Here is a 24,853-nt window from a genome sequence, read left to right on the forward strand (position 1 = left end):
GAACGTCAACTTTTCTTTGCGGTAATTCTTGGAATCACCGAAAACCACATCAAGAGCAATCTGGCCGAGTGACTCAGCCTTCTTCCCAGGAATGACTCCATGGAAACTCATGTTGCTGGTACTGAGTCTGGACATCGGAATGCCCATCCCTTCCGACGTCTCAGCATACAGTATGTTCAAACAACTGCCACCGTCCATCAAGACTTTGGTCAGTCAAGTGCCTTCAACAGCTGGGTCGACCACCAAAGCTTGCCTCCCAGGGATGGCAATGTGCGTTGGGTGATCGGACTGGTCGAATGTGATGGCAGTCTGAGACCACTTCAGATAACTGGGTGTCGCCGGAGCAACCATATTCACCTCACAGTTGATAACTTTCAGTCGACTTTTGCTTTCAACATCAGCAAAAATCATCAGGGTGGAATTGACCTGGGGGTATCCATCATCACTGTCTTCCTTGTCCTCAACTTTGTCCGACTCCTTTTCCTTATCTTTGGGCTGTTTGCCCTGGAACTGCTGGATCAAGAGCGGACACTGTCGAGTGGTATGTTTCGGGTAAATGAACTTACCCTCTTCATCTTTCTTGGTGTGGATGTGACATGGCAAATCCAACACATCATTTCCGTCTTGGTCTTTAACTTTCTTGGGGTTCCAAAGCCCTTTGGGTTTCCCCTTAAACTTTCCTTGAGTTACGGCCAAGGCTTCCCCAAGAGCAGCTGGCTCGGCTTTCTTCTTCTGTTTCCGATTGGAATTTCCTCCTCCGGTTTCTTGGGCGACTAACTTGTGCTTGCCACTCCGGAGTCGATCCTCATCTTCACCATTAGCGTACTTGGTGGCAATCTCCATCATCCGATTCAGAGACATGTCTCCGGTTCGACCAAATTTTAGATTCAGTTCTCTGTACTTGACGCCTTCTTTGAAGGCACAGACTGCTTGGTGGTCAGGCACATTCTCTACAGTGTGATGTAACATGATCCATCTCTGGATGTAATCCCTCAAAGTTTCATTCGGCTTCTGCACGCAAGACCGCAGTTCCGTCAGCCCTGCCGGTCGCTTGCATGTTCCTTCAAATGTGGTGACAAACACTCGGGCGAGATCTTCCCAAGTGTAAATGCTGCTGGGTGCTAACTGATTCAGCCACGCCCTGGCCGAGCCCTCCAACATGAGAGGCAGGTGCTTCATGGCCACTTCATCATTGCCACCGCCAATCTGGACGGCCACTCGGTAGTCTTCAAGCCAAGTATCGGGCTTGGACTCACCAGTGAACTTACTGACTCCAGTCGCCAACCTGAAGTTGGGAGGAATCACAGCGGCCCTGATGGCTCTACTAAAGCACTCTGGCCCCGAAACATGTACTCTGCTGCTGGTAGGTGCATCTCTGTCGTGACCTTCTCGGTGAGCTCTGTTCCTGTCGACCAAACCTTGAACGAGAATGGATGTCGCATCAAAGCCTGGTTCCCTGGGGTCGACTGAAATCCTTCGCCCAACACTACGAGGGCGCATGTCATCCTGGTGTCGAGGCACATACGATCCACTCCTCGGGGGAGGGGTGGGCACTCGACGTCGATCGTCACGATCGAATCGGTGATCATACTGCTCACGGTTCCCGTACTGATCACGCCGGTCCCCACGTCCCTCGTGCCTCGGGGGCGATCTTGTGCTATGAGCCGACTGGACTGTGTCTGCAGCAATGGATCTGCTATGAATCCCATTCCACGACTGAGAAACAGCAGAATTATGGTCTCCTGCTGCCCGGAGTAACGCCCTGATCTGCAGCAAGCCTCTGCCAGCCTCCGACTGGGAAGGCTGAATCGACTCTGCTATACGGGCTGCAGCTGCTAAATTCTGAATCGGAGTTCGATATACCTGCGGGGGCGGAAAGAGCTGACGTCGACTGGATTCTGGAACCCGTTGTCGCGCACGTTCGTCGAGTGCTCGCTGGAGGTTCTCCAGTCGAGTGCCTCAGCCAAGTTTGCCAGGCGCGCGTCCTCCAAAGCACGAGCCTCGGGAGTTTCTCCAACGATAGGAGTGTGCAGTGCATCCATGTTCCGGTGACGAAGTTCTTCTCTCTGCAGCGACGTGAGAGGCTCGGGGAGATATTCCTCATGGGGACGCGACAGGTCGCCTCCACCTGCGCCTCCGTCGATGCGGGGAAAACCGGGAGGACTGGGCGGTCCATCAACCATCAAAACCTCCTCCACCGGATCACTGCTGTCGCACTCGGATGCGGCCTCTGGAGAGCCAGTCGACAGATCGAACAGGCCATAGAGGGATTCGTCGGCCTCGATCGCCACGACTTGAGGGGTGGCCGACTGGCGTGCCGCCGTGTGTCTCACCCACCGCTGAAGTCTCGACCGACCGGAGCGCTTGCGCCGGTTGGAAACAGGGAGGGAGGACAACATAGGGGCCGACCGATAATGGGTCGACAGTTGCCGCAAGAGGACTCCGCGGACACACGCGCGAAAGTGCATTGCTCCGCAGACAGGGAGTGCGTCCACATCGAGCGGAGCCTCCTGGAGCCAAGCGGAGTCGTCGGCGATGAACGTGAGCGCGCCGAGACGGATCTGGCGGCCCTCCACCAAAACTCCGCCAGAAACCATGATGATTTGGATCGGAAAAGATCGCAACTCCTCCAACAAATCGCTAAAACACCGGCCCCATGGTGGGCGCCAACTGTCGTGGTTCTAAGTCTGACAGTAATTTAGGGGGTGAGTATGGAGAGGCAAGATCTTAGCTATGAAGTAGTTGTAAGCACACAAGGTTTACGAGTTCAGGCCCTTCTCGGAGGAAGTAATAGCCCTACGTCTCGGAGCCCAGAGGCGGTCAACTGGATTATGTTTGTATGAATTATAGGGGTGCGAACCCTTTACACCGAGGGGGAGGGTGGCTTATATAGAGTTCGCCAGACCCCTCCGGCCCTCAGTTATGCAGGGTTTCAAATACATTAAGGTCGGGTGTTACTGGTAATGCCTCTAATAAAGTGCTATGATGACCATAAAAGCTACTTAATGACCGACCGTTAGCGTGCGAAGTGACTTTAGGTCTCCTAGCCGTCGAGTGGTTGGATCTTGGTCGAGTGATTGCTTCTTGGTCAAGTGTCTTTGAGTCTGTCGAGTGGAACACCTCCAAGTCGATTGAAAGGTGGTTTCTTCTAGAGATGTCCTTGGGTAGGGCAGTTAGGACAGGTCCATGACCCTACCCTATGTACATAGCTTCATCACGCGCCCCTTGCCTCGTGGGCCCCTCGAAGCTCCACCGACGTACTTCTTCCTCCTATATATATCCACGTACCCCCAAACGATCGGGGACAGAGCCAAAAACCTAATTCCACCACCGCAACTTTCTGTATCCACGAGATCCCATCTTGGGGCCTGTTCTGGAGCTCCACCGGAGGAGGCATCGATCACGGAGGGCTTCTACATCATCATCCAAGCCCCTTCGATGAAGTGTGAGTAGTTTACTTCAGACCTACGGGTCCATAGCTAGTAGCTAGATGGCTTCTTCTCTCTTTTTGGATATCAATACAATGTTCTCCCCCTCTCTTGTGGAGATCTATTCGATGTAATCTTCTTTTTGCGGTGTGTTTGTTGAGATCAATGAATTGTGGGTTTATGATCAAGTCCATCTATGAATAATATTTGAATCTTCTCTGAATTCTTTTATGTATGATTGGTTATCTTTGCAAGTCTCTTCGAATTATCAGTTTGGTTTGGCCTACTAGGTTGGTTGTTCTTGCCATGGGAGAAGTGCTTAGCTTTGGGTTCAATCTTGCGGTGTCCTTTCCCAGTGACAGAAGAGGAAGCAAGGCACGTATTGTATCGTTGCCATCGAGGATAACAAGATGGGGTTTTTATCATATTGCATGAAACTATCCCTCTACATCATGTCATCTTGCTTAAGGCGTTACTCTGTTTTTAACTTAATACTCTAGTTGCATGATGGATAGCGGTCAATGAGTGGAGTAATAGTAGTAGATGCAGAATCGTTTCAGTCTACTTGTCTTGGACGTGATGCCTATATACATGATCTTGCCTATATATTCTCATAACTATGCTAAATTCTGTCAATTGCTCAACAGTAATTTGTTCACCCACCGTAGAATACTTATGCTCTTGAGAGAAGCCACCAGTGAAACCTATGGCCCCGGGGTCTCTTTCTCATCATATCAATCTCCATCACTTTATTATTGCTTTGCTTTTACTTTATTTGTTTTGCATCTCTATACCAAAAATACCAAAAATATTATTTATCATCTCTATCAGATCTCACTTTCGTAAGTGACCGTGAAGGGATTGACAACCCCTAAGCGCGTTGGTTGCGTGGAGCTATTGTTTTTGTGTAGGTACGAGGGACTCGAGCGTAGCCTCCTACTGCATTGATACCTTGGTTCTCAAAAACTGAGGGAAATACTTACGCTACTTTGCTGCATCATCCCTTCCTCTTCGGGGAAATTCAACACAGTGCTCAAGAGGTAGCAATCTCCACCGTCGACTGCCTCCACGGGCTACTGTTCATCCACCGTTGACCTCCTCCAGCCTCCACCTACGACTGTTCATCCACGGGCTCCTGTTCATCCAGCCTCCACCGCGTGCTCCTCCACTGGCTACTGTTCAACCATCCCTCTCCACGGGGGTCCTGTTCAACCACCCCTCCACGGGCTACTATTCATCCAGCCCTCCACTGGCTACTGTTCAACCAGCCCTCCACCGGCTACTATTCAACCAGCCCCCATGGGGTCCTATCCAACCAGCCCTCCACGGGGTCCTGTTCATACACCGGCTCGATCGATCGGGGTCTGTTCATCCAACGGCAACGGCCTCCACTACCATGGTTTCCTGTTCATCCAACCCCCACCGAGAACTGTTCATCCAAGCCCCGATCGATAACTAGACCGGTAATCATTATTCAATTTTATATGAGGGAGAGGCATAAGCTAACATCATTATTTATGAGCTTAGAAAGGATAGAGTGGCTATCCAAAGCATTAAAACTCTGGAGAAAACCCTTAGCCCTTTTAGAGTCGTCCATAGCGATAGAAAGGTGAACTTAAGTAAACACGAGGACAGCGAGAGGAAAGGAAAATCTTTTCAAAAATCGTTTTAGAAGTGGCGGAGAGGCAAATGAGAGGCGAATGGCGAATAATGTAATGAAAGAGATGAGAGTTTATGATGGGTACTTGGTATGTCTTGACTTGGCGTAGATCTCCCGACAATGGCGCCAGAAATTCTTCCTACTAGTTCTTGAGCTTGTGTTGGTTTTTCCCTTGAAGAGGAAAGGGTGATGCAGCAAAGTAGAGATAAGTATTTCCCTTAGTTTGAGAACGAAGGTATCAATCCAGTAGGAGACAACGCACAAATCACTGATTAGCTACACAAACAATCAAGAGCGTGCGAGACACAACATTCTTTGGTTAAGGAATATGCAGTTATCCTGAAAAAAGAAAAAGCCATTCTTCATGCTTCCGCATGCACGAGAATTTGGTTCTGCTCGCAATATGGATGATAGCTGGAGGATGAAGTTGAACCTAGAGGCATGCTAGCACGGGAGACGTATTTCCGCTATGCAGTACTACTCCATATGTTCCTACTACTAGTAGTACAACTGTGGTACACTTGATGGTCAAAATATTATTCATCCGGTCCTATTAGTGAAGTGACAAGACCCTGCGCCCAAGGTGACACTGGTCCAGGTGGCGTGTTCGGGTTACCAAAGTCAGCCTCACCTTGTGCACTGTGCAGTCACCGCCGCTATATAGCATGGCTCGCCTCGTCTCCCTCTTCCCTAGCACCACTCCATCTTGAGGTCACTCTTCATCATCTCAGTGTGCCCCCGCGTACCCTCGCCTCGCTTGCCTCCCCCAGTACCATATTCCCTTGCTAGCCGCTCCAGCACCGAGAGCCTTGTCCCCCGTAAATCAAGCCCCAAAAACCCCACCATCCAAACTCCACCATGGCCGAATGCGAACCGTGCAGCATCCACATGAGTTATGATTGGAGCAATCTCCCCAGTGACATCCTCGACCTTTGTTGTTCGTGTATGGATATGTTGAGCGTTGTACGACTGGTTGCATGCTCGAGGGACATGCACACAGCCATCATTGAAGCAAGGCCTAAGCTTTTCAATACACCCTGTTTGCTGCTGAGGGAGTCCTGGATTAGGGGGTCTCCGGACAGCCGGACTATATCCTTTGGCCGGACTATTGGACTATGAAGATACAAGATTGAAGACTTCGTCCCGTGTCCGGATGGGACTTTCCTTGGTGTGGAAGGCAAGCTTGGCAATACGGATATGTAGATCTCCTCCCTTGTAACCGACTTTGTGTAACCCTAGCCCCCTCCGGTGTCTATATAAATCGGAGGGTTTAGTCCGTAGGACAATAACAATCATACCATAGGCTAGCTTCTAGGGTTTTAGCCTCTATGATCTCGTGGTAGATCAACTCTTGTAATACTCATATCATCAAGAACAATCAAGCAGGACGTAGGGTATTACCTCCATCAAGAGGGCCCGAACCTGAGTAAACACCGTGTCCCCTGCCTCTTGTTACCATCCACCTTAGATGCATAGTTCGGGACCCCCTACCCGAGATCCGCCGGTTTTGACACTGACATTGGTGCTTTCATTGAGAGTTCCATTGTGCCGTCACCGTAAGGCTCGATGGCCCCTTCGATCATCGGTAATGATATGGTCCAGGGTGAGGTTTTCCTCCCTGGACAGATCTTCGTATTCGGTGGCTTCGCACTGCGGGCCAATTCGCTTGGCCATCTGGAGCAGATCGAGAGCTACGCCCCTGGCCATCAGGTCAGGTTCGGAAACCTAAACTACAATGCCGACATCCGCGGAGACTTGATCTTCGACGGATTCGAGCCCACGTCAGGTGCACCGCACAATCACGGCGAGCATGACGTAACTCTGACGCCGGACAGTGTTCGGGAGATCGCATCTGCAACTACTCCGGCCTTCAATCCGGAGAAAATTGTGCCATCCGAGGACGGAGGGATAGACCCCGCCATGGTGGCCGCACTCTCAGTGGCGATGGAGCCGGATACTGACTTCACCCCTCACGAGAGTCGTGTAGTCAAACTACGGGATCGTCTCCGTCCACGGACTCCGAGCCACCTGCATCCGTGCCTATCGAATCCGATTGGGCACCGACCATGGAATTCACCTCCACGGATATCTTTCAGCGCTCGCCTTTTGGCGATGTGCTAAATTCATTAAGGTCTCTCTCCTTGTCAAGAGAACCTTGGCCGAACTATGTCCGGCTAGAATGGGATGCGGACAACGAAGAAATTCGCTGCCCACCCACCACCCACTTAGTAGCCTATGTCGACGATTTAACCGACATGCTCAATTTTGACTCCGCAGACATCAACGGCATGGATGACGATGCAGGAGAGGAACAGGAACTAGTGCCCACAGGGCACTGGACAGCCACTTCATCACATGACATATACATGGTGGACACACCCAAAGAAAACGATGACAAGGAACGGGAGGAGACAGCGGAGGATGACCCCTCCAAGAAGCAAACAAAGCGTTGGCGTAGGCACCGCTCCAAATCCCGCCTCGGCAAAAACAGAGATAACAGCGCAAGAGAAAATAACACTCCAGTCGACTCCAGAGGAAACGGCGACCACATTGCCCCGGCGGCAGAGCACGATGAAGCTGCAAATGGCGAACATAGTACGGATCCGACGTCCGAACACGGCGACGCTGAGGATAAACCTAATCGAACCCCCTCTGGGGAGGAAAACAGTCCGGACGAAGATGCACACATCATCCCGGAAAAGCACTTGGAGCAAGAGAGCCTCTGCAGAAGGCTCATTGCCACAGCGAGGAGTCTGAAGAAGCAGAAGCAAAGGCTTAAGGCCGCACAAAACACGCTCAATAGCAGGTGGAACAAAGTGCTCGACAACGAATAAAAGTATGGTGGAAGTTACCACACAAAGAGCTATCCAGAGCACAAGCTATTAACCGAATTCGACGACAAGGCCTTAGAGCCCATACAGCCGAAAAATAACACGACCAATAGGCCGGATCAACCACCTTGTGACCGCGATAAAGCGGCTACCAAAGTTGGACATAAGTCAACACACGATCTACGTGAGGACTTGCACCAAAAATCCAGTATGACCAGATCCATCTATGGATGTAGGAAGCGTGCTCCGTCACAAAATCAAAACCAAATACTACAACCGTCCGAACACCATGATACACCCAAATACAGGGGTTCCGCACACCCCCTATGTTTCACCGATGAGGTGCTTGACCATACATTCCCAGAAGGATTCAAAGCAGTGAACATAGAGGCGTACGACGGGACCACAGACCCTGGGGTCTGGATTGAGGATTTTATCCTCCATATCCATATGGCTCGTGGAGACGATCTCCATGCCATTAAGTACTTGCCCCTCAGGCTTAAAGGACCAACGCGGCACTGGATGAAAAGCCTCCCCGAAAACTCAATTGCAAGTTGGGAGGAGCTCGAGGACGCTTTTTGGGCTAATTTTCAAGGGACCTATGTCTGACCTCCGGATGCAGACGATTTAAGTCATATAATTCAACAGCCCGCAGAGTCAGCCTGAAAGCTTTGGAACAGGTTTCTCACTAAGAAGAACCAAATCGTCGATTGTCCGGACGCCGAAGCCTTAGCAGCTTTCAAACACAGCGTCCAAGACGAATGGCTCGCCAGACACCTCGGCCAAGAAAAACTGAGAACAATGGCAGCCCTGACAAGCCTCATGACCCGCTTTTGTGTGGGCGAAGATAGATGGTTATCCCGCAGTAGCACCAGCGACCCAAGCACATCCGAAGTCAGGGATGGCAATGGAAAACCATGACGCAATAAAAACAAGCGTCGAAATAAAGAAGATAGCCCGGATAATATGGCGGTAAACGCCGGATTCAGGGGCTCTCGACGAGGTTAGCGGAAAAAGCCTTCCAAAGACAGCAGAGATGGACCGTCTGGCCTAAACAGGATTCTCGACAAACTATGTCAGATTCATGGCACCCCCGATAAACCTGCAAATTACACCCACAGAGAATGCTGGGTCTTCAAGCATGCCGGTAAGCTAAACGCCGAACACAAGGGGGGAGACACCAAGCGAAGACGAGGACGAACCTCGCCAGCAAAGCACTGGAGGACAGAAAAAATTCCCACCATAGGTTAAAACGGTAAACATGATCCATGTGACGAAGAGGAGAAGCAAACATGCACTCCGAAACACACGCACCATAGAGCCCGTCACCCCTAAATTTGAACCCTGGTTGGCCTGCCCGATCACCTTTGATCACAGGGATCATGCGACAAGCCTCCGGCATGAAGGATTGGCCGCCTTGGTGTTAGACCCAATAATAAATGGATACCACCTCGCACGAGTCCTTATGGACGGCGACAGTGGTCTAAATCTGATATATCAGGACACAGTCCGCAAAATGGGGATATACCCGACAAAAATCAGCCGCAGCAATACTACCTTCAAGGGAGTAATACTAGGCAAGTGCCATCCGCGCACCCTCTATACACGCCGACCTCTTCATAGCGTCGATGTGAGGCACAACACCAAGGAATTGTTGCACCAAACTAAAGTAACTATTCGGCCTAGGCCCTTCCGGCCACAGATGATCCACAACAAACCTCATGGCAAGTCCGGACAACCTATGGAGCTCGGCCCACTCGGCCATTCGCTCATTCAGCAGCAGCGGACACACTGGAGCATGGAATTGTGACCAGAACAGCTTTCCCACTTCACGATATTTTTGATCCTTGAAGAACTCGGCCGCATCAGTAGCACTTGCTGCCAAATCCACGTATGCATCTAGAGAACTCCATAGTTGATCAAGAGGAGCATACTTCGGATATCCGAACTTAGTCCGCAACAAAAAGGGCTTCCCAGCCGCGATATCTGCAGCTTGACGCAGCTCCTCCTTCGTCGCTCTGATTTTGGAGCGGACTTCCTTGGCTGCTACCATGGCCTTCTCCAGGTCCGTCGCCTTCGCTCGGCTTTCTTTTTCAAGAAGCTGGTAATGGTCAGCGGCTTCTTTCAACTCAAAGGCCATCTTGGCTATTCTTTCCTTACTCTGGCAATGCACGGCCTGTTCGGCCCTCAGCTCTTCGACCGCCTTTAGAGCGGCTGCATCTCTATTCCTTGCTTGTCCCTTGGCTCTTGCAAGTTCCGCCCGAAGGGTCTCCACGGTGGCAGCTCCATCTGCAGTCACAACATATTAAAGATACTGGCATAATGCTCCTCTTACTATTTGTTTATCACCGAAGAAATCACTTACCATGTGCCTCGTCAAGCGGCTTGTTGACAAGAACGATGTTGGCATGTGCCACATCAAGCTGCCGATTTAGCTCGGCAAACTCATCAGTCCGGCTAGCCACCGGACCTTCAGCCACCTGCACATAAAGGCAGTCTGGTTATTACCTGGGAATATGATCCTCTGTTTGCTGCTGTTTACGACGGCAACCAGAGTCTCAAGGGCTACTATCTGCATAGGGCACACCCAACGTGTGCGGTACTATCAAAAACATACACTATTTCACATACCTCAAAGCCTTTCAGTAGACTCATAAAAGCTTCATGCAACCCGCTTTCGGCGGATGAAATCCTTTCAATCACCATACCCATTAACGTACGATGCGCTTCTGAGATGGCCGCTTGCTCCAGAAGATCCTTTAGTGCGTACGACCACACACTGTATGGTTCCGGACTCTTTCTGTTGCTCTCTTTAGGAGCCGAATAGTGAGGACTTCGGGTGGCCAAAGGATTACCCTCTGGCCTTGGCGGATCAGGAGAAACCCTCTGCGACGACACTTCAAGGTCGCCCGCCTCATGAGGCGGAGTGACAGGGGGAGGTTTTTCGCTCTCCATCATCTCTGGAAGAAGATCCCCCGAAGACAAACTCTATCGAGAAGGGCTACGATCCGAACTGCAAGATATATGCTTCGGTTATTATCTTCAGAAGTAATGTAAGATATTTTTACTATTAAGTACCTTCTCACTTACAGCTCGGTAGAGGGCTAACCCCCTTGCGGACACTGTGCGGCAAGGATACCCTCTGAGGTAGGACCCTCTGGCGAAGATTTCTTCCCCTGCTTGGAAACCTTCATTTTCGGGTCTTCAGAGGTGGTCCTCTTCCTTCCTTGGGGAGAGGGGATTTCAGATTCTTCTCCCTGGTTGTCCTCCTTCGTGGAGGCGCTAATTCCCCCGGTTCGGATGAATGATGAGTGAGGCCTACTTTCAGCCTCTTTATCCCCCCTCCCCTTCATCTTCCCCTGAGGGCGCCTGACAAGGCGCCGGCTCAAGCATTCTGTCTAGTACTGGATTGGCCAAGCCTTCGGGAAGGGGGGCCGAACACCTGATCATCTTCGCCTTTGTTATCTAGTCCTGGTCAAAGAGCGACTTTTCATAATGATTTTATGATAAATAGAAAGACAGCGTGTTCGGCCATGGGATTACTTACTTGGGTATCGGGGCGATTACACCTCAGACCCGCATCCTCGGTGGTGTCCAGACACTCTATTTGGGGTTCGAAGAACAATTTGTACATCTCTTCGAGCGTCATGCCGAGGAAGTGTTGAATAGTTTGCGGTCCTTCCGGGTTGACTTCCCACATACGGAGGGTCGACGTTTGCAAGGCTGGATTCGACGAACTAGCATGACTTGCATTACCTTGACCAAGCTGACATCTCTCTCAAGGAGATCTCGGATGCGACTCTGCAATATCGGCACATCATTTACTGGCCCCCAGTTCAGCCCCTTGTTGATCCATGATGTCAGTTGTGGTGGAGGGCCCCAGCGAAAGGCAGGGGCGGCTACCCACTTGGCACTTCGGGGAGTTGTGATATAAAACCACTCTCGTTGCCATAAACTGGACGCCTCTAGGAAGGAGCCCTCTAACCACGGAACATCAGCACTTTTGCTTATTGCGGCACCTCCGCACTCTGCGTGACGCCCCTTGATCATCTTCGGCTTCACATTGAAAGTCTTGAGCCACAAGCCGAAGTGTGGGGTAATGTGAAGGAAGACCTCACACACAACGAAGAACGACGAGATGTGAAGGAGGGAATCCGGGGCCAGATCATGGAAATCCAATCCATAATAGAACATGAGCCCCCTAACAAAGGGATCCAGAGCAAGGCCTAGCCCTCGGAGGAAGTGAGAGATGAACAGAACACTCTCGTTGGGTTCGGGAGTGGGGATGACCTGCCCTCGGGCAGGCAGCCTGTGCGAGATTTCAGCGGTCAGGTATCTGGCCTCTCTCAGCTTCTTGATGTCCTCCTCTGTGATAGAGGAAGGCATCCACCGACCTTGGAGGTTGGATCCGGACATGGTTGAAGGTCCGAAGCGCGTGACCTGAGCCTTGGGTGTTGGAACTCGAGGCAGTGGAAGGATTCGATTGAGCACGAGGGGAAAAAGGATAGACCTAGGACTCTTTATAAAGAAGGTGAATATGAACTGTCCTCCTCGTGGCCGTTTGGGACTTGCCTAAAATCGAGGAGTCATACCAACAGGCACGATTGGGTTACCCACGTCTGTATTGATGAGAATCCCATAATAAGGGGGACACGATCTCTGCTTTGGCGAGACGTGTCAGGAAAACCGCCTCGCGATATGTGCAGCGCTGGTTGGGAAAAACGGTTCGAATAATGACCGAGCCATGACATGGTGTCATGCTGTCAAAACGTGTCAACAATTTAGATTTGTGGAAATATTATTCTCTCTATGGTGGTATGTGGAACTTATTTTGCAGAGTCGGACACTATCCTTGTGTTCAAAATCTTCCATGGAGTATTCGGAAGAGGAACCCGCCTTGCAATGCCGAAGACAAAACTGCGTGCTAGACTCATCGTCATTGAAGCCTGGTTCAGGGGCTACTGAGGGAGTCCTGGATTAGGGGGTCTCCGGGCAGGCGGACTATATCCTTTGTCCGGACTGTTGGACTATGAAGATACAAGATTGAAGACTTCATCCCGTGTTCGGATGGGACTTTCCTTGGCGTGGAAGGCAAGCTTGGCAATACGGATATGTACATCTCCTCCCTTGTAACCGACTTTGTGTAACCCTAGCCCCCTCCGGTGTCTATATAAACCGGAGGGTTTAGTCCATAGGACAACAACAATCATACCATAGGCTAGCTTCTAGGGTTTTAGCCTCTACGATCTTGTGGTAGATCAACTCTTGTAATACTCAATATCATCAAGAACAATCAAGCAGGACATAGGGTATTACCTCCATCAAGAGGGCCCGAACCTGGGTAAACACCGTGTCCCCTGCCTCCTGTTACCATCCGCCTTAGACGCACAGTTCGGGACCCCCTACCCGAGATCCGCCGGTTTTGACACCGACAGCTGCTATCTGGTCTTGCGAGATTTTCTCACCATGATACGGAGGCGTACATGATGCCCCTCGACTTCAATCTGACCTCCATTAGTCGAAACTTCTTTGCATGTATGTAGTGGGTCGCCATACATCATTTCACTGGACTTCGATCTGATCACCATCGCCGGAAACTTCGTGGCAGGTATGTACTGGGTCGGCATGAAGTCCCACTGGATGGTTGCCGTTAGAGAAAACGGGAAAAAGTTGGTGCTCATGAACTTCCAGACCTCCCATGAGATTATCCTTCCTCCGTCGGATTATATAGGGTTATACCATCGCGGTCCAAGTTATCTAGATTACCACGTCAGTTGGACGGACCTTATTTTGTAGAAGATTGTAATCTGCCAAGTGCCCACACGACATGAGGATTACGCAGAGTTCAAGCTAATTGCCTTGTTCAACCGCGGACTCGCATATCTTTACGTCGGTGCCTTTTTTAGCTGGAGACAACTCAGCTCGCAGTGGATCGTCAAAGCTGATACACACTTCTGTGATGCTATTGAACACAATGGCATCATCTACGTGATCGACAAAGCAGATGGCACCACGTATTGCTGGAACAGCGCGTGTAAGTTGTTTTCATTATGGGCCAGTTTCACCTCGGGCCATTAAATGGCCCAGAGTTAGAAAGGGATACATATGGGACGAAAGACATCAAGGGTCATACATGGGCCAAAACTTACAATGGGCTAGAATTATATTAGACGGCCCAAATGACATTGTTGGGGCGATTTCGGAAATGTCATAAGAGGCCGTGATTTAGCATGTTGTAAATGGGTTATATGCAAACATGCCATTAACAGGCAGGTAATATATTGTGCTAGTAAGCATGGGAGAGTGGTAAGCATAGTAACCATGGGAAAGTGGTAAGCATGGTGAAGTGGCAAAGTAACTAGGGGTAAATTGGCAAGTGTGGGAAAGTAGTAAGCGCGAAGAAGTGTCAGAGTAAGTAGTATAGTGTCATAGATAGTATGTGCCACCAGGGGTAAAATGGTAAGTGTGCTAAGAGGGGTAGAGTTGCAGAGTAAGAATGCCTTGGTATAGTGGGAAGCGTGCTAAAAGGGAGAAATAAGTTGAGTACGTAGTAGCCAACGTTTGCCAATGGTGGAAAATTGGGATATGCGGGAAAGTGGGAATGGTTGTAATAGTGATAAGAGGTGGAATATACATGAACTAGCAAGGGTGGGAAAGTGGTAAGCATAGAGAATTGGCAGATTAAGTCATAGTTGGTATTAGCCAGTGATGGAAAAGTGGCAATGGCCGGAATAGTAAAAAGGTGGTGGAGTAAGTACTATATTTCAATATGTGGCAATGGTGTAAAAGTGGCAAAGACAGTAATACTGCAAAAGAATTATGTGTGGCAAACTCGTAGAGTAAGTAATATATTTTCATGTGCCCTTTTTATATTTTATATATACTAAGTGGCAAGGATTGTAACGGTGGAATAGTGGCAAAGATGGTAGGAGTTAAGGTTCGGTCCATGTATATAATAAGTTTTAGCTCGTTGGTCATTATTCACGCGTGTAGCGGCGGGCAAATTAAAGTACAATCGTCTTTGTAGTGGAGCTGGGAGGGGCAAGCATAAGGGACGAAGACGGGGGTAACATGTCAGATGCGATCATACCAGCACTAAAGCACCGGATCCCATCAGAACTCCGAAGTTAAGCGTGCTTGGGCGAGAGTAGTACTAGGATGGATGACCTCCTGGGAAGTCCTCATGTTGCATTCCCTTTTTAATTATTTTTTTGCGCGGCGTGCAAAACAAAACTCACGGCCGCGACATATATTTACCACGTTTTATTATTTTGCACGTTTGCGGTAAGTTTTAGCTCGTTGGTCATTATTCACGCGTGTAGCGGTGGGCAAATCAAAGTACAATTGTCTTTGTAGTGGAGCTGGGAGGGGCAAGCATAAGGGACGAAGACGGGGGTAACATGTCGGATGCGATCATACCAGCACTAAAGCACCGGATCCCATCAGAACTCCGAAGTTAAGCGTGCTTGGGCGAGAGTAGTACTAGGATGGGTGACCTCCTGGGAAGTCCTCATGTTGCATTCCATTTTTAATTTTTTCTTTGCGCGGCGTGCAAAAGATTCCATTTTTAAATTTTTTTTGCGCAGCGTGCAAAAGATAACTCACGGCCGCGACATATATTTACCATGTTTTATTATTTTGAACGTTTGCGGTAAGGTTTAGCTCGTTGGTCATTATTCACGCGTGTAGCGCCGGGCAAAGCAAAGTACAATCGTCTTTGTAGTGGAGCTGGGAGGGGCAAGCATAAGGGACGAAGACGGGGGTAACATGTCGGATACGATCATACCAGCACTAAAGCACCGGATCCCATCAAAACTCCGAAGTTAAGCGTGCTTGGGAGAGAGTAGTACTAGGATGGGTGACCTCCTGGGAAGTCCTTGTGTTGCATTCCGTTTTTAATTTTTTTTTGCGCGGTGTGCAAAAGAAAACTCACGGCCGCGACATATATTTACCACGTTTTATTATTTTGCACGTTTGCGGTAAGTTTTAGCTCGTTGGTCATTATTCACGCGTGTAGCGGCGGGCAAAGCAAAGTACAATCGTCTTTGTAGTGGAGCTGGGAGGGGCAAGCATAAGGGACGAAGACGGGGGTAACATGTCGGATGCGATCATACCAGCACTGGATCCCATCAGAACTCCGAAGTTAAGCGTACTTGGGCGAGCGTAGTACTAGGATGGGTGACCTCCTGGGAAGTCCTCGTGTTGCATTCCATTTTTAATTTTTCTTGCGCGGCGTGCAAAAGAAAACTCACGGCCGCGACATATATTTACCATGTTTTATTATTTTGCACGTTTACGGTAAGTTTTAGCTCGTTGGTCATTATTCACGCGTGTAGCGGTGGGCAAAGCAAAGTACAATCGTCTTTAAGTTTTAGCTCGTTGGTCATTATTCATGCGTGTAGCGGTGGGCAAAGCAAAGTACAATCGTCTTTGTAGTGGAGCTGGGAGGGGCAAGCATAAGGGACGAAGACGGGGGTAACATGTCGGATGCGATCATACCGGCACTAAAGCACCGGATCCCATCAGAACTTTGAAGTTAAACTTGCTTGGGCGAGAGTAGTACTAGGATGGGTGACCTCCTGGGAAGTCCTCGTGTTGCATTCCCTTTTTAATTATTTTTTGCGCGGCGTGCAAAAGAAAACTCACGGCCACTACATATATTTACCACGTTTTATTATTTTGCACGTTTGCGGTAAGTTTTAGCTCGTTGGTCATTATTCACGCGTGTAGCGGCGGGCAAAGCAATGTACAATCGTCTTTGTAGTGGAGCTGGGAGGGCCAAGCATACGGGACGAAGACGGGGGTAACATGTTGGATGCGATCATACCAGCACTAAAGCACCGGATCCCATCAGAACTCCGAAGTTAAGCGTGCTTGGGCGAGAGTAGTACTAGGATGGGTGACCTCCTCGGAAGTCCTCGTGTTGCATTCCATTTTTAATTTTTTTTTGCGCGGCGTGCAAAAGAAAACTCACGGTCGTGACATATATTTATCACGTTTTATTATTTTGCACGTTTGCGGTAAGTTTTAGCTCGTTGGTCATTATTCACGCGTGTAGCGGCGGGCAAAGCAAAGTACAATCGTCTTTGTAGTGGAGCTGGGAGGTGCAAGCATAAGGGACGAAGACGGGGGTAACATGTCGGATGCGATCATACCAGCACTAAAGCACCGGATCCCATGAGAACTCCGAAGTTAAGCGTGCTTGGGCGAGAGTAGTACTAGGATCGGTGACCTCCTGGGAAGTCCTCGTGTTGCATTCCATTTTTAATTTTATTTTGCGCGGCGTGCAAAAGATTCCATTTTTAAATTTTTTTGCGTGGCGTGCAAAAGAAAACTCACGGCCGCGACATATATTTACCATGTTTTATTATTTTGAACGTTTGCGGTAAGGTTTAGCTCGTTGGTCATTATTCACGCGTGTAGCGGCGGGCAAAGCAAAGTACAATCGTCTTTGTAGTGGAGCTGGGAGGGGCAAGCATAAGGGACGAATATGGGGGTAACATGTCGGATGGGATCATACCAGCACTAAAGCACCGGATCCAATCAGAACTCTGAATTTAAGCGTGCTTGGGCGAGAGTAGTACTAGGATGGGTGACCTCCTGGGAAGTCCTCGTGTTGCATTCCCTTTTTAATTTTTTTTTGCGCGGTGTGCAAAAGAAAACTCGTGTTGCATTCCCTTTTTAATTTTTTTTTGCGCGGTGTGCAAAAAAAACTCGTGTTGCATTCCCTTTTTAAATTTTTTTTGCGCGGTGTGCAAAAGACAACTCACGGCCGCGACATATATTTACCGCGTTTTATTATTTTGCACGTTTGCGGTAAGTTTTAGCTCGTTGGTCATTATTCACGCGTGTAGCGGCGGGCAAAGCAAAGTACAATCGTCTTTGTAGTGGAGCTGGGAGGGGCAAGGATAAGGGACGAAGACGGGGATAACATGTCGGATGCGATCATACCAGCACTGGATCCCATCAGAACTCCGAAGTTAAGCGTGCTTGGGCGAGAGTAGTACTAGGATGGGTGACCTCCTGGGAAGTCCTCGTGTTGCATTCCATTTCTAATTTTTTTTTGCGCGGCGTGCAAAAGAAAACTCACGGCCGCGACATATATTTACCACGTTTTATTATTTTGCACGTTTCCGGTAAGTTTTAGCTCGTTGGTCATTATTCACGCGTGTAGCGACGGGCAAAGCAAAGTACAATCGTCTTTGTAGTGGAGCTGGGAGGGGCAAGCATAAGGGACGAAGACGGGGGTAACATGTCGGATGCGATCATACCAGCACTAAAGCACCGGATCCCATCAGAACTTCGAAGTTAAGTTTGCTTGGGCGAGAGTAGTACTTGGATGGGTGACCTCCTGGGAAGTCCTCGTGTTGCATTCCCTTTTTAATTTTTTTTTTGCGCGGCGTGCAAAAGAAAACTCACGGCCGCGACATATATTTACCACGTTTATTATTTTGCACGTTTGCGGTAAGTTTCAGCTCGTTGGTCATTATTCACGCGTGTAGCGGCGGGCAAAGCAAAGTACAATCGTCTTTGTAGTGGAGCTGAGAGGGGCAAGCATAAGGGACGAAGACGGGGGTAACATGTCGGATGCGATCATAACAGCACTAAAGCACCGGATCCCATCAGAACTTCGAAGTTAAGCGTGCTTGGGTGAGAGCAGTACTAGGATGGGTGACCTCCTGGGAAGTCCTCGTGTTGCATTCCATTTTTAATTATTTTTTTTGCGCGGCGTGCAAAAGAAAACTCACGGCCGCGACATATATTTACCACGTTTTATTATTTTGCACGTTTGCGGTAAGTTTTAGCTCGTTGGTCATTATTCACGCGTGTAGCGGCGGGCAAAGCAAAATACAATCGTCTTTGTAGTGGAGCTGGGAGGGACAAGCATAAGGGACGAAGACAGGGGTAACATGTCGGATGCATTCATACCAGAACTAAAGCACCGGATCCTATCAGAACTTCGAAGTTAAGCGTGCTTGGGCGAGAGTAGTACTAGGATGGGTGACCTCCTGGGAAGTCCTCGTGTTGCATTCCATTTTTATTTTTATTTTGCGCGGCGTGCAAAAGAATTTTTATTTTGTGCGGCGTGCAAAAGAAAACTCACGGCCGCGACATATATTTACCACGTTTTATTATTTTGCACGTTTGCGGTAAGTTTTAGCTCGTTGGTCATTATTCACGCGTGTAGCGGCGGGGCAAAGCAATGTACAATCGTCTTTGTAGTGGAGCTGGGAGGGGCAAGCATAAGGGACGAAGACGGGGGTAACATGTCGGATGCGATCATACCAGCACTAAAGCACCGGATCCTATCAGAACTTCGAAGTTAAGTGTGCTTGGGCGAGAGTAGTACTAGGATGGGTGACCTCCTGGGAAGTCCTCGTGTTGCATTCCATTTTTATTTTTATTTTGCGCGGCGTGCAAAAGAATTTTTATTTTGCGCGGCGTGCAAAAGAAAACTCACGGCCACGACATATATTTACCACGTTTTATTATTTTGCACGTTTGCGGTAAGTTTTAGCTCGTTGGTCATTATTCACGCGTGTAGCGGCGGGCAAAGCAAAGTACAATCGTCTTTGTAGTGGAGCTGGGAGGGGCAAGAATAAGGGACGAAGACGGGGGTAACATGTCGGATGCGATCATACCAGCACTAAAGCACCGGATCCCATCAGAACTCCGAAGTTAAGCGTGCTTGGGCGAGAGTAGTACTAGTGGGAAGTCCTCGTGTTGCATTCCCTTTTTAATTTTTTTTTGCGCGGCGTGCAAAAGAAAACTCACGGCCGCGACATATATTTACCATCTTTTATTATTTTGCACGTTTGCGGTAAGTTTTAGCTCGTTGGTCATTATTCACGCGTGTAGCGGCGGGCAAAGCAAAGTACAATCGTCTTTGTAGTGGAGCTGAGAGGGGCAAGCATAAGGGACGAAGACGGGGGTAACATGTCGGATGCGAGCATACCAGCACTAAAGCACCGGATCCCATCAGAACTCCGAAGTTAAGTGTGCTTGGGTGAGAGTAGTACTAGGATGGGTGACCTCCTGGGAAGTCCTCGTGTTGCATTCCATTTTTAATTTTTTTTGCGCGGCGTGCAAAAGAAAACTCACGGCCGTGACATATATTTACCATGTTTTATTATTTTGCACGTTTGCGGTAAGTTTTAGCTCGTTGGTCATTATTCACGCGTGTAGCGGCGGGCAAAGTAAAGTACAATCGTCTTTGTAGTGGAGCTGGGAGGGGCAAGCATAAGGGACGAAGACGGGGGTAACATGTCGGATGCGATCATACCAGCACTAAAGCACCGGATCCCATGAGCACTCCGAAGTTAAGCGTGCTTGGGCGAGAGTAGTACTAGGATGGGTGACCTCCTGGGAAGTCCTCGTGTTGCATTCCATTTTTAATTTTTTTTTTGCGCGGCGTGCAAAAGATTCCATTTTTAATTTTTTTTTGCGCGGCGTGCAAAAGAAAACTCACGGCCGCGACATATATCTACCACGTTTTATTATTTTGCACGTTTGCGGTAAGTTTTAGCTCGTTGGTCATTATTCACGCGTGTAGCGGCGGGCAAAGCAAAGTATAATCGTTTTTGTAGTGGAGCTGAGAGGGGCAAGCATAAGGGACGAGGACGGGGGTAACATGTCGGATGCGATCATAGCAGCACTAAAGCACTGGATCCCATTAGAACTCCGAAGTTAAGCGGAAGTCCTCATGTTGCACTCCATTTTTAATTTTTTTGCGCGGCGTGCAAAAGAAAACTCACGGCCGCGACATATATTTACCATGTTTTATTATTTTGCACGTTTGCGGTAAGTTTTAGCTCGTTGGTCATTATTCACGCGTGTAGCGGCGGGCAAAGCAAAGTACAATCGTCTTTGTAGTGGAGCTGGAAGGGGCAAGCATAAGGGATGAAGACGGGGGTAACATGTCGGATGTGATCATACCAGCACTAAAGCACCGGATCCCATGAGAACTCCGAAGTTAAGCGTGCTTGGGCGAGAGTAGTACTAGGATGGGTGACCTCCTGGGAAGTCCTCGTGTTGCATTCCATTTTTAATTTTTTTTTGCGCGGCGTGCAAAAGATTCCATTTTTAATTTTTTTTGCGCAGCATGCAAAAGAAAACTCACGGCCACGATATATATTTACGACGTTTTATTATTTTGCACGTTTGCGGTAAGGTTTAGCTAGTTGGTCATTATTCACGCGTGTAGCGGCGGGCAAAGCAAAGTACAATCGTCTTTGTAGTGGAGCTGGGAGGGGCAAGCATAAGGGACGAAGACGGGGGTAACATGTCGGATGCGATCATACCAGCACTAAAGCACCGGATCCCATCAGAACTCCGAAGTTAAGCGTGCTTGGGCGACAGTAGTACTAGGATGGGTGACCTCCTGGGAAGTCCTCGTGTTGCATTCCCTTTTTAATTTTTTTTTGCGCGGTGTGCAAAAGAAAACTCACGGACGCGACATATATTTACCACGTTTTATTATTTTGCACGTTTGCGGTAAGTTTTAGCTCGTTGGTCATTATTCACGCGTGTAGCGGCGGGCAAAGCAAAGTACAATCGTCTTTGTAGTGGAGCTGGGAGGGGCAAGCATAAGGGACGAAGACGGGGGTAACATGCCGGATGCGGTCATACCAGCACTAAAGCACCGGATCCCATCAGAACTCCGTAGTTAAGCGTGCTTGGGCGAGAGTAGTACTAGGATGGGTGACCTCCTGGGAAGTCCTCGTGTTCCATTCCATTTTTAATTTTTTTTTGCGCGGCGTGCAAAAGAAAACTCACGGCCGTGACATATATTTATCACGTTTTATTATTTTGCACGTTTGCGGTAAGTTTTAGCTCGTTGGTCATTATTCACGCGTGTAGCGACGGGCAAAGCAAAGTACAATCGTCTTTGTAGTGGAGCCGGGAGGGGCAAGCATAAGGGACGAAGACGGGGGTAACATGCCGGATGCGGTCATACCAGCACTAAAGCACCGGATCCCATCAGAACTCCGTAGTTAAGCGTGCTTGGGCGAGAGTAGTACTAGGATGGGTGACCTCCTGGGAAGTCCTCGTGTTCCATTCCATTTTTAATTTTTTTTTGCGCGGCGTGCAAAAGAAAACTCACGGCCGTGACATATATTTATCACGTTTTATTATTTTGCACGTTTGCGGTAAGTTTTAGCTTGTTGGTCATTATTCACGCGTGTAGCGACGGGCAAAGCAAAGTACAATCGTCTTTGTAGTGGAGCTGGGAGGGCCAAGCATAAGGGACGAAGACGGGGGTAACATATCGGATGCGATCATACCAGCACTAAAGCACCGGATCCCAGCAGAACTCCGAAGTTAAGCGTGCTTGGGCGAGAGTAGTACTATGATGGGTGACCTCCTGGAAAGTCCTCGTGTTGCATTCCATTTTTAATTTTTTTTTGCGCGGCGTGCAAAAGATTCCATTTTTAATTTTTTTTTGTGCAGCGTGCAAAAGAAAACTCACGGCCGCGACATATATTTACCATGTTTTATTATTTTGCACGTTTGCGGTAAGGTTTAGCTCGTTGGTCATTATTCACGCGTGTGTAGCGGTGGGCAAAGCAAAGTACAATCGTCTTTGTAGTGGAGCTGGGAGGGGCAAGCATAAGGGACGAAGACGGGGGTAACATGTCGGATGCGATCATACCAGCACTGAAGCACCAGATCCAATCAGAACTCTGAAGTTAAGCATGCTTGGGCGAGAGTAGTACTAGGATGGTGACCTCCTGGGAAGTCCTCGTGTTGCATTCCCTTTTTAAAAATTTTTTGCGCGGTGTGCAAAAGAAAACTCACGGCCGCGACATATATTTACCACGTTTTATTATTTTGCACGTTTGCGGTAAGTTTTAGCTCGTTGGTCATTATTCACGCGTTGTAGCGGCGGGCAAAGCAAAGTACAATCGTCTTTGTAGTGGAGCTGGGAGGGGCAAGAATAAGGGACGAAGACGGGGTAACATGTCGGATGCGATCATACCAGCACTAAAGCACCGGATCCCATCAGAACTCCGAAGTTAAGCATGCTTGGGCAAGAGTAGTACTAGGATGGTTGACCTCCTGGGAAGTCCTCGTGTTCCATTCCATTTTTAATTTTTTTTGCGCGGCGTGCAAAAGAAAACTCACAGCCGTGACATATATTTATCACGTTTTATTATTTTGCACGTTTGCGGTAAGTTTTAGCTCGTTGGTCATTATTCACGCGTGTAGCGACGGGCAAAGCAAAGTACAATCGTCTTTGTAGTGGAGATGGGAGGGGCAAGCATAAGGGACGAAGACGGGGGTAACATGTCGGATGCGATCATACCAGCACTAAAGCACCGGATCCCATAAGAACTCCGAAGTTAAGCGTGCTTGGGCGAGAGTAGTACTATGATGGGTGACCTCCTGGGAAGTCCTCGTGTTGCATTCCATTTTTAATTTTTTTTTGCGCGGCGTGCAAAAGAAAACTCACGGCCGCGACATATATTTACCATGTTTTATTATTTTGAACGTTTGCGGTAAGGTTTAGCTCGTTGGTCATTATTCACGCGTTGTAGCGGCGGGCAAAGCAAAGTACAATCGTCTTTGTAGTGGAGCTGGGAGGGGCAAGCATAAGGGACGAAGACGGGGGTAACATGTCAGATGCGATCATACCAGCACTAAAGCATCGGATCCCATCAGAACTCCGAAGTTAAGCGTGCTTGGGAGAGAGTATTACTAGGATGGGTGACCTCCTGGGAACTCCTCGTGTTGCATTCCATTTTTAAATTTTTTTTGCGCGACGTTTAAAAGAAACTCACGGCCGTGACATATATTTACCACGTTTTATTATTTTGCACGTTTGCGGTAAGTTTTAGCTCGTTGGTCATTATTCACGCGTGTAGCGGCAGGCAAAGCAAAGTACAATCGTCTTTGTAGTGGAGCTGGGAGGGGCAAGCATAAGGGATGAAGACGGGGGTAACATGTCGGATGCGATCATACCAGCACTAAAGCACCGGATCCCATGAGAACTCCGAAGTTAAGCGTGCTTGGGCGAGAGTAGTACTAGGATGGGTGACCTCCTGGGAAGTCCGCGTGTTGCATTCCATTTTTAATTTTTTTTGCGCGGCGTGCAAAAGATTCCATTTTTAATTTTTTTTTGCGCGGCGTGCAAAAGAAAACTCACGGCCGCGACATATATTTACCACGTTTTATTATTTTGCACGTTTGCGGTAAGGTTTAGCTCGTTGGTCATTATTCACGCGTGTAGCGGCGGGCAAATCAAAGTATCATCGTCTTTGTAATGGAGCTGGGAGGGGCAAGCATAAGGGACGAAGACGGGGGTAACATGTCGGATGCGATCATACCAGCACTAAAGCACCGGATCCCATCAGAACTCCGAAGTTAAGCATGCTTGGGTGAGAGTAGTACTAGGATGGGTGACCTCCTGGGAAGTCCTCGTGTTGCATTCCCTTTTTAATTTTTTTTGCGCGGCGTGCAAAAGATTCCATTTTTAATCTTTTTTTGCGCGGCGTGCAAAAGAAAACTCACGGCCGCGACATATATTTACCACGTTTTATTATTTTGCACGTTTGCGGTAAGGTTTAGCTCGTTGGTCATTATTCACGCGTGTAGCGGCGGGCAAAGCAAAGTACAATCGTCTTTGTAGTGGAGCTGGGTGGGCCAAGCATAAGGGACGAAGACGGGGGTAACATGTCGGATGCGATCATACCAGCACTAAAGCCCCGGATCCCATCAGAACTCCGAAGTTAAGCGTGCTTGGGAGAGAGTAGTACTAGGATGGGTGACCTCCTGGGAAGTCCTCGTGTTGCATTCCCTTTTTAATTTTTTTTGCGCGGTGTGCAAAAGAAAACTCACGGCCGCGACATATATTTACCACGTTTTATTATTTTGCACGTTTGCGGTAAGTTTTAGCTCATTGGTCATTATTCACGCGTGTAGAGGCGGGCAAA

The 24,853-nt window shown here is 48.8% G+C and overlaps 25 non-coding genes and 3 pseudogenes across 25 annotated transcripts; all 28 read left to right on the forward strand.

Moving 5' to 3' along the window:
* Nucleotides 1-14,995: 14,995 nt before the first annotated feature.
* On the forward strand, nt 14,996-15,114 carry LOC123072380 (5S ribosomal RNA). Its single transcript, XR_006435076.1, has one exon. It is a non-coding gene; the product is annotated as a 5S ribosomal RNA (ribosomal RNA).
* A 210-nt stretch (nt 15,115-15,324) lies between these two features.
* LOC123071587 (5S ribosomal RNA) lies at nt 15,325-15,443 on the forward strand. Its single transcript, XR_006434436.1, has one exon. It is a non-coding gene; the product is annotated as a 5S ribosomal RNA (ribosomal RNA).
* A 248-nt stretch (nt 15,444-15,691) lies between these two features.
* On the forward strand, nt 15,692-15,810 carry LOC123071532 (5S ribosomal RNA). Its single transcript, XR_006434383.1, has one exon. It is a non-coding gene; the product is annotated as a 5S ribosomal RNA (ribosomal RNA).
* Nucleotides 15,811-16,019: 209 nt separating this feature from the next.
* LOC123071681 (uncharacterized) lies at nt 16,020-16,130 on the forward strand (annotated as a pseudogene).
* A 274-nt stretch (nt 16,131-16,404) lies between these two features.
* On the forward strand, nt 16,405-16,523 carry LOC123072668 (5S ribosomal RNA). The gene has a single exon (XR_006435300.1). It is a non-coding gene; the product is annotated as a 5S ribosomal RNA (ribosomal RNA).
* Nucleotides 16,524-16,732: 209 nt separating this feature from the next.
* On the forward strand, nt 16,733-16,851 carry LOC123072521 (5S ribosomal RNA). The gene has a single exon (XR_006435205.1). It is a non-coding gene; the product is annotated as a 5S ribosomal RNA (ribosomal RNA).
* A 209-nt stretch (nt 16,852-17,060) lies between these two features.
* Nucleotides 17,061-17,179, forward strand: LOC123072080 (5S ribosomal RNA). The gene has a single exon (XR_006434829.1). It is a non-coding gene; the product is annotated as a 5S ribosomal RNA (ribosomal RNA).
* Nucleotides 17,180-17,425: 246 nt separating this feature from the next.
* Nucleotides 17,426-17,544, forward strand: LOC123074110 (5S ribosomal RNA). The gene has a single exon (XR_006435862.1). It is a non-coding gene; the product is annotated as a 5S ribosomal RNA (ribosomal RNA).
* Nucleotides 17,545-17,856: 312 nt separating this feature from the next.
* Nucleotides 17,857-17,967, forward strand: LOC123071662 (uncharacterized; annotated as a pseudogene).
* Nucleotides 17,968-18,176: 209 nt separating this feature from the next.
* LOC123072315 (5S ribosomal RNA) lies at nt 18,177-18,295 on the forward strand. Its single transcript, XR_006435047.1, has one exon. It is a non-coding gene; the product is annotated as a 5S ribosomal RNA (ribosomal RNA).
* A 209-nt stretch (nt 18,296-18,504) lies between these two features.
* Nucleotides 18,505-18,623, forward strand: LOC123073066 (5S ribosomal RNA). Its single transcript, XR_006435582.1, has one exon. It is a non-coding gene; the product is annotated as a 5S ribosomal RNA (ribosomal RNA).
* A 211-nt stretch (nt 18,624-18,834) lies between these two features.
* Nucleotides 18,835-18,953, forward strand: LOC123073187 (5S ribosomal RNA). The gene has a single exon (XR_006435642.1). It is a non-coding gene; the product is annotated as a 5S ribosomal RNA (ribosomal RNA).
* A 238-nt stretch (nt 18,954-19,191) lies between these two features.
* Nucleotides 19,192-19,310, forward strand: LOC123071841 (5S ribosomal RNA). The gene has a single exon (XR_006434548.1). It is a non-coding gene; the product is annotated as a 5S ribosomal RNA (ribosomal RNA).
* Nucleotides 19,311-19,547: 237 nt separating this feature from the next.
* On the forward strand, nt 19,548-19,652 carry LOC123071643 (uncharacterized; annotated as a pseudogene).
* A 209-nt stretch (nt 19,653-19,861) lies between these two features.
* Nucleotides 19,862-19,980, forward strand: LOC123071804 (5S ribosomal RNA). The gene has a single exon (XR_006434531.1). It is a non-coding gene; the product is annotated as a 5S ribosomal RNA (ribosomal RNA).
* Nucleotides 19,981-20,188: 208 nt separating this feature from the next.
* Nucleotides 20,189-20,307, forward strand: LOC123071711 (5S ribosomal RNA). Its single transcript, XR_006434510.1, has one exon. It is a non-coding gene; the product is annotated as a 5S ribosomal RNA (ribosomal RNA).
* Nucleotides 20,308-20,841: 534 nt separating this feature from the next.
* On the forward strand, nt 20,842-20,960 carry LOC123074013 (5S ribosomal RNA). The gene has a single exon (XR_006435825.1). It is a non-coding gene; the product is annotated as a 5S ribosomal RNA (ribosomal RNA).
* Nucleotides 20,961-21,206: 246 nt separating this feature from the next.
* Nucleotides 21,207-21,325, forward strand: LOC123071785 (5S ribosomal RNA). Its single transcript, XR_006434523.1, has one exon. It is a non-coding gene; the product is annotated as a 5S ribosomal RNA (ribosomal RNA).
* Nucleotides 21,326-21,534: 209 nt separating this feature from the next.
* Nucleotides 21,535-21,653, forward strand: LOC123072147 (5S ribosomal RNA). Its single transcript, XR_006434855.1, has one exon. It is a non-coding gene; the product is annotated as a 5S ribosomal RNA (ribosomal RNA).
* Nucleotides 21,654-21,862: 209 nt separating this feature from the next.
* LOC123072201 (5S ribosomal RNA) lies at nt 21,863-21,981 on the forward strand. Its single transcript, XR_006434914.1, has one exon. It is a non-coding gene; the product is annotated as a 5S ribosomal RNA (ribosomal RNA).
* Nucleotides 21,982-22,190: 209 nt separating this feature from the next.
* Nucleotides 22,191-22,309, forward strand: LOC123071965 (5S ribosomal RNA). The gene has a single exon (XR_006434679.1). It is a non-coding gene; the product is annotated as a 5S ribosomal RNA (ribosomal RNA).
* Nucleotides 22,310-22,558: 249 nt separating this feature from the next.
* LOC123071500 (5S ribosomal RNA) lies at nt 22,559-22,676 on the forward strand. The gene has a single exon (XR_006434378.1). It is a non-coding gene; the product is annotated as a 5S ribosomal RNA (ribosomal RNA).
* Nucleotides 22,677-22,885: 209 nt separating this feature from the next.
* Nucleotides 22,886-23,004, forward strand: LOC123074196 (5S ribosomal RNA). Its single transcript, XR_006435901.1, has one exon. It is a non-coding gene; the product is annotated as a 5S ribosomal RNA (ribosomal RNA).
* A 208-nt stretch (nt 23,005-23,212) lies between these two features.
* On the forward strand, nt 23,213-23,331 carry LOC123071490 (5S ribosomal RNA). Its single transcript, XR_006434362.1, has one exon. It is a non-coding gene; the product is annotated as a 5S ribosomal RNA (ribosomal RNA).
* Nucleotides 23,332-23,541: 210 nt separating this feature from the next.
* On the forward strand, nt 23,542-23,660 carry LOC123071520 (5S ribosomal RNA). Its single transcript, XR_006434381.1, has one exon. It is a non-coding gene; the product is annotated as a 5S ribosomal RNA (ribosomal RNA).
* A 208-nt stretch (nt 23,661-23,868) lies between these two features.
* Nucleotides 23,869-23,987, forward strand: LOC123073254 (5S ribosomal RNA). The gene has a single exon (XR_006435655.1). It is a non-coding gene; the product is annotated as a 5S ribosomal RNA (ribosomal RNA).
* A 246-nt stretch (nt 23,988-24,233) lies between these two features.
* Nucleotides 24,234-24,352, forward strand: LOC123071798 (5S ribosomal RNA). Its single transcript, XR_006434529.1, has one exon. It is a non-coding gene; the product is annotated as a 5S ribosomal RNA (ribosomal RNA).
* Nucleotides 24,353-24,598: 246 nt separating this feature from the next.
* LOC123071907 (5S ribosomal RNA) lies at nt 24,599-24,717 on the forward strand. Its single transcript, XR_006434594.1, has one exon. It is a non-coding gene; the product is annotated as a 5S ribosomal RNA (ribosomal RNA).
* The last annotated feature ends 136 nt before the right edge of the window (nt 24,718-24,853 follow it).

The sequence above is a fragment of the Triticum aestivum genome, chromosome 1A (genome assembly GCF_018294505.1).
Source record: "Triticum aestivum cultivar Chinese Spring chromosome 1A, IWGSC CS RefSeq v2.1, whole genome shotgun sequence".
NCBI lineage: Eukaryota > Viridiplantae > Streptophyta > Magnoliopsida > Poales > Poaceae > Triticum > Triticum aestivum.